The sequence below is a fragment of the Eurosta solidaginis genome, chromosome X, assembly GCF_040869045.1.
Source record: "Eurosta solidaginis isolate ZX-2024a chromosome X, ASM4086904v1, whole genome shotgun sequence".
In the NCBI taxonomy this organism is placed as follows: domain Eukaryota; kingdom Metazoa; phylum Arthropoda; class Insecta; order Diptera; family Tephritidae; genus Eurosta; species Eurosta solidaginis.
In genome coordinates this window covers 173,562,910-173,569,775 of record NC_090324.1, presented here as the reverse complement: position 1 = coordinate 173,569,775, position 6,866 = coordinate 173,562,910, and the positions used below count along the sequence as shown (strand labels likewise).

At 43.0% G+C, this 6,866-nt stretch overlaps 1 pseudogene; it reads left to right on the top strand.

The window, feature by feature from the left end:
* Positions 1 to 2,966: 2,966 nt before the first annotated feature.
* On the top strand, positions 2,967 to 3,697 carry LOC137235264 (epimerase family protein SDR39U1 pseudogene; annotated as a pseudogene).
* The last annotated feature ends 3,169 nt before the right edge of the window (positions 3,698 to 6,866 follow it).

The window sequence follows — 6,866 nt, the reverse complement described above, 5'->3', positions numbered from 1 at the left end:
TCATACTTAACTAAATAAAAATAGAATGCTCATGCATTCTCCAAATGCACAAGCATTCTGAAAAAAGGGAGATGTAGTGTAAAAAGCCAATAATTTAATGCCAAATATTTAAATCAGTCTAAATGTTCATCAACACATAAATATGCATTTGATAATTATTACTGACATAGCCAGTCACATGATTTAACACAGGTGTGTATACAACACACAACCAAACAAATTTGAATTCCAGCAAATTTGCAAACATTGCATTTCCCACAGAAGTCACAGCTCAACACAGATGTGTAGGTACATATTTTGTATCGATTGGTATGTAGGTATGTAAGTACGTATGCTTAAGGTAGATATGCATGTAAGTATGTATGCTTAAATGTAAATATGTATGTAAGAATATGTTTAGAATAATTTAATATAAATAAGCTGAAATATTTGAATAAAGAGACATTCAGAATTCGCTCATTGATGTCAAAACTCATTTACCTGCATTTAATCTTTTATATATTATTTTTAATTAAATTGAAAGAAAATTTACAGTGATGTTATGAATTTACCTTCACGTACAAATGACGGCGATGGTGATCCTGGGCGACGTTAACTGCTAGGCAGTCAATCATAAAAGATCCCGGTTGTCCCGTTGATGACAACCGCTATGTCGCGAAAAGTCCTCTTGTGTTAATAAGGGGAAAGCCACACACACACTCACCCCCACATATACGTGCATGGGTGCTGACAACCTGCACGCACACACATGCATGTGTACGAAATACATGCATGTGCATGCATGCACACTAATGGCGGCGTGAGAGTGTGGGTGGCTGGAAATGTTATTAAAACGTTAGGGAGGGGTGCCGTCAATCAAGAAAAAGTTAGGCATTGGGCCTAAACATGCCGTCCCCCTTGCGGTATGCAACCTCACAGTCCTCCAAGGATCACCGACCGTGAAGAAGAGGAAAAAATAAAAAACGTATAATTAATTATAACTAATTTAACCTAACGACGGCCAGTCCGCCGGCTGGGCGGCACGCAAGATGGTTTTCATAGTATGCAAGCTTGGTTGCTGATGCCTCGGTCATTCGCCACTGGGCCCGTCATGGTTAGAAGTTGACGAGCCATGTTTGCCTAGAGCTAGGGATTGAGAAGAGAAGTAAGGAGATATACATGTTCGTATTTCTTGCCGTTTAAAGAAAGACTCCATTTTTTGGAAAAAAAATCGTACTATTTAAATGCACAATCTTAAATAAAATAAAAAGTGAAAAACCAAATAACCCTTAAGGCATACTAGATCAGCTGGGTCCCCGAAAGTACCCAGCCGAAGATCGTACTTTGCGCGAACAGCGCCCCGCAAGGTGGGGGCAAAACTCCCGGCGTTATCACCTCGGAATAGACGTCGGCGCCGATAACAAGGCGGATAGGTGTAGAAGCATAAAAGTGTGGATCAGCCAGGTGAACATGTTCGTGGGGAGTCGCAATGCTGGCGTCGACACTATGCGAAGGGCTGACACGCTGAAAGTCCCGGATGCATACCCTATGGTTCGTCACCGTCCTGCTGTTTCCCGCGGAGTCGCACAAAACAGCCGACCTCTCCGGCAGCGTGGGTGATCGGAAGAGCTAAATCCTGCGCAAGCCTGCGATCGATCGTTGTGCGGGGGGAACAGGCGTCAGTAAGCGCATGAATGAGATGCAATCGCCCCCCGGCTTCCACCTTTACGATCGCAGTCGGCGAAAGGCTTGCCATCGGTCGCAGAGTTGGGCCCAAGGTAATGTTAATCATAGGAATATCGTTTCGAAATGCCGAATAGATAGATAGCTGGCGCGGCCGTGGGGCCAGTCTACGCTCTTGGTTGCCGTCGCTGTGGGAGGAGTCCGTCGTGCGGTGCAGCTGGCGTGGCCGAGTAGCCGGTCTTCGATCATGACGGATGGGATGACTCGGAATGCGACGTTTATTTGGGAGCGGAAAGGCCGTGATTCCGCGCCCCTCTGGCTGCGTTTCTCATGGGCTAACAGGGGTCGGAACGGCCGTGGTCCTGTGGTGGCGACTGTGTGATTGCTTCCGCCTGGCGATTTTCCGGTGCATCGCGATAAAATGCTGACTCAGAAGCGTGAATGGATAGCACTTCATCCGTATCTTCTCCTGCTTGATGGGACCTACTCTCTCTGGATGCCCGTATCATTTCGCGCTCTTCCTCTTCCTCCTCTTCTACTTGTAGTGTGGTGTGGTGTGGTCGGCACCTGCCATCGCTGGAACAATTTTTCGCGCGATGTACCATCGATAAACAATTTTGGCAATAGTTAAATGGAATGATCTCGCGCAACCGTTGCAGAGGGGTCTTCGCCCTGTAGACGGCGCACGAGCGAATCGGAGGTCGAGCGTCACATAGAGAACACAGCTTGGGCTAGCGAGCGGCCTGGCGTTCGGTTCTTTTACGCAAATCCATAAATGCGTAGCGAGTCATTCTATGCAGAGAATATGGAAGAAAAGAAAAGTAAACTCGTTTACTTATGATGACTGTGTCACGCGTTTGGTGGCGAGTGAGTCCGTTGCTGCGTGTGGGAAGATTATTTAAAGTGGCGAATGCCTAATCTGCTAAGGTTTTCTGACCTGACTTGGCAGATTGGCAAGGCTTGCTACACGACGGGTTCTATCTGCTCGTATAATTATGCGAAATGTTATATGCCACCCTGTCGCATGTTGCTTTTTTCAGCTGAGAGAGCTGATGTGAATAATTTGTAAAGTGAAAATATGTATGGATTTTTTTTTTTGATCTAGGGCCGTGAAAGGAGCTGACTTTTTTATTTCGGGACCTTTTCATTTCGGGACTCTTTAATTTTAGGACTAGGATTTCTTTGTACCGATGCCTTAATCATGACTGTTGAAAACAACAAGTTCTGCCCCCGCCACAAAAAAAAAACCAAGCAATACCGACGGCAAAAACAAATAAAAAATCAAAAAAAAAAAATGTATCCCGAAAGGTGTAAGGTCTGTAGTAAATTTTGCTGGACAAAATGTCTTAGATCACAGTCACCGATGGGCAGATGGATTCAAACAAAAGGTTTGGACTTCACGAGTTAATACAAGCTCAGCATTAGTGAAGGCTATTGCTGCAGCACCTCATGTCAAAGCATTTGTTAATATATCCGGCGTAAGTCACTATAAGCCTGATGAAACTCATATCTACACAGAAAAGGATCAAGGACACGGTTTCGATTACATGTCGAAATTATATTTAGAATGGGAGAAGGCTGCAACATTTCCAGCTGCTGTAACTCATTGTAGAGGAATAAAAATACGCACGGGTGTGGTAACTGGACGTACTGGTATTATGATTGAGAATATTTGGCTTCCTTTTAAGTTAGGTGTAGGTGGTCCTTTGGGCAGTGGCAAACATATTTTACCTTGGATTCACGTGGATGATCTTTGTACGTGGATGATCGCTGTGGGCTGATAATACATGCAATCGAAAGTGACAACGTTGAAGGCGTACTTAATGGGGTTCCACCAGAAATTGTAACAAATGGTGAATTTTCAAAGGCGTTTGCTTCTGCTATGAATCGCCCTTGTCTCTTCGCGATACCCGAATTTATTGTGCAAACTATTTTTGGCAAAGATCGCTCGGCTTGTGGCTTCAAATACAAATATCCAAGAGCGAAGGATGCTTGTACGCAACTTGTTCAAAAATTAGTTCATAAAATGTTATAAGAAAAAAATAACTTGGCGCATAATCATAGTCAAAATAAAACAGGTTCCAAACCCAGTCCCAGCCTTTTTGACAGATAGCTCATAGAAAATTATGTCAAAAAGCTGCAACTAAATCTAAAATCCACTCCACCTCGACCACGTTTTATATCTCTCTAACAACTAAATTTGTACATCAAAATTGTGATATAACGAGTGGAAAAAATGCTTCGAATTGTATGGCAAATTTGGGCCAGTTAAAACCGTAAACCATATTTTTCGAGACTAATCAATAAAGAGTTTAAGAGACGAGAATATTAACCAATTTTTTACAAGCTGCGGCCTTTTCATAATCATTTTTATTTCCTTAAAAAAAATTGTTTCCAGTGGAAACTAACGAATTTTGAGAACCGGCATAGGCTGCACCATGATTCAATTACAAGGGGTTTGTTCTCCAATGATGAACGAGCTTTGACACTCCCAAATTAAAATCCGGACAGGTTGCTTTTATTAAGTAAAGAAAACGGGGCATACTTCAATCCCCTTCAGGAAAAATGTAGCAGAAAAGTACCTTTAGTAGTACATTAGTAGTGATCATAAATTTCTAAATGTCAACATGTTTGGAGGGAAATGATTCGTTTTCTACTAAAATATTCCGTGAATTGATAGGGATTTGTACTCTTTCAGAATTTGTTTAAAGAGCGCCGTACGTTAGAATTTTGTTCCAAATACCCCAACCGAAAGTTCGTTTCAAAAAGACTCCCTACGTGAGCATAAGTTCAATGCATTTTGACATAACGAATTTAATAAAAGGCTTTCTGAGATAAGGCGTTCTTTAATATGATTCCAATATAGAGCGCTTTGTAATGAGAAATTTTTCCTCCCCTTTTTTTTTAATATTTTAAGATTGGACGATTTTGAACAGGCTCACTCTACTCAGCAGCCACACTGAATTGAAAAAAGTAAGGGAAAATGGCTTATTGTTTTAGAGCTTTATATCCTGTCCTTGCTTTGAGAGAATAGTTAAACTTTTGTGCCGTCCTGCTAAACAGGGAGTATTCGCCTTTTTATTCAGAGATTTTGGAAAGATCCCGTCCGTTTAAGTATTCGTGGAAATGTTCCGGATTAACCGTTAATTTAGAATATTCGGAATACGTTCTTTTATACTACCTCACGAGGTCCGAATATGCAAAATATTCCAACTATAAACCGATTCTCCAAATTCTCAAATGGAGGCGAATGTTCCGAACATACGGAATTAGTAGAACAGGAGGTCGACTTTTAATACGCGCCCAAAAATATTTCTTAAATCTATCCAAAAAAACAATGTTTCCACGCTGCATGCAGTTGGATAGCATTTATGCCTGCATGCATTTCCTATCACTCAAAATTACTGAGCTATGAAGCTGAATGCTTAGCACTATTAAAATAATTTGCAAGTTTTGGGGGTTTTAATCCGAATTTTGAATGGTCAAGTGCTGTTCTTTCAAATTCGGATTGAGTTGATTACGATTTCTAAAAATCTAAATAATGTTAATAAAGCTAATATCTGGAGCAGATGGGTTTCCCCATCTGCGTTAGGCGTGCGATAGTGTTCGTTGCGCGCCAACGAGTGCACAGGTTTTCTGTGGCAGATAGGTTCGTCCTTCTGCGGTAGGCGTTTCTGGTGTCCTCGTTATGGGGCAACGGGTGAATTGGATACGGTGTCCTCGCTATGGGTGAGCGGGTGAATTGTGGGTTTGATTTGTAAAAAAAAAAGAAAAATAAAATGGGCCGATTCCTTTAGGTTCTGGTGGTAGGTCGCGGATCTGCGTTAGGATTGTTGGTTGGCCTCGTTTCGGGTGAACGAGAGCTGGGTTTTTGGTGGATTCTCGATAGGGAGCGTGGGGTCGATTTCCCTTTTTTTTTTTTTGAAAGGAGGGATGTGGAGGAACGGAGGGATTGTTAGGAAGAGCTCTTGGTCCTCTCACAATTTATCTCCGTGGAAAGAAGGATCAGTTTGACCAAAGGTCGTCAGACTTGACCCTTCTCGGTTATGAGGTCGACTACACGGACTCGGTTATCTTCGCCGGGGTGTACGTTGACAACTCTACCTAACCTCCATTCGTTGGGAAATAAGTTGTCCTCTTTGATGACAATTAGATCATCCACTTTAAGATTTTGTTTTGACTGTTTCGACTTCACTCGTTTTTGAAGTTCGGAAAGGTATTCGGCCTTCCATCGTTTGCAGAAAGTGTGATGGAGGGCTTTGAGTTTCTGCCACCGATCGATCATCGAGACAGAGCTCTCACTGGCATCTGGTTCTGGCGGAGTCAGCAGGTGGCTGCCCGTTAGGAAATGCCCTGGGGTTAGTGGTTCCAGATCTGTTGGGTCATTCGACACTGGACTGAGTGGGCGCGCGTTGAGGCACTCCTCAATCCTGCACAAAAAAGTGTTTGGAACTCCTCCATAATGTACTTATGGGGAGAAGCGACCTTTTGAAGTAGCTTTTGAAGCTCTTCACGCCCGCTTTTTACAGGTCGCCCATATGAGGAGCGGCGACGGGAATAAAATGCCAAATTAATGCTTGATGGCTATACTTGGAGACTGTTTTGTCTCGGCTTTTTGCCAGGGGGCTTTGAATTCCGATCGTAGAGATCTGGAAGCTCCGACAATGGTACGAACTTTGTTCTTTGGACATCTTCTTCTAGCGATAAAGCGCGAAAAAGCTTCTAGAAAGCATGGGGTGCTCAGGTCACTAGTGGCTTGCCTTAGTAGTGAAACAGACAATAAGGCACACGTAGCCTTTGGACAGTCGACACCCCCTACCGCGGTAGCTTTTGATTTCGAAAGGCCACGCAAAGTCTACCCCGGTATTGGTGAACGCGCGGGTAAAAGTAGTCCGTTCGCAGGGAAGGGTGCCCATAATTGGGGACTGCGCCTGCTTTCGGTGAATAATGCAGGTTTTGCAATTGTGGATAATGGCTCTGATCATGGTCTTGACATTCGGTATCCAATATTGGGTTCGGATGAGATGGAGCATGAGTGAATCGAAATAATCAAATGCGCGCACCCCACGCACACCATTATTTTTACTCACCAAAAAAAGGCGCTACACCTAAGTTCTTTTTGATAACACAAACTGCTTTTTACGAATTTTGGAAAATTTTTAAAATTATTTGCCACAATTTTTCTTTGTGCGCAGAAAATTTTG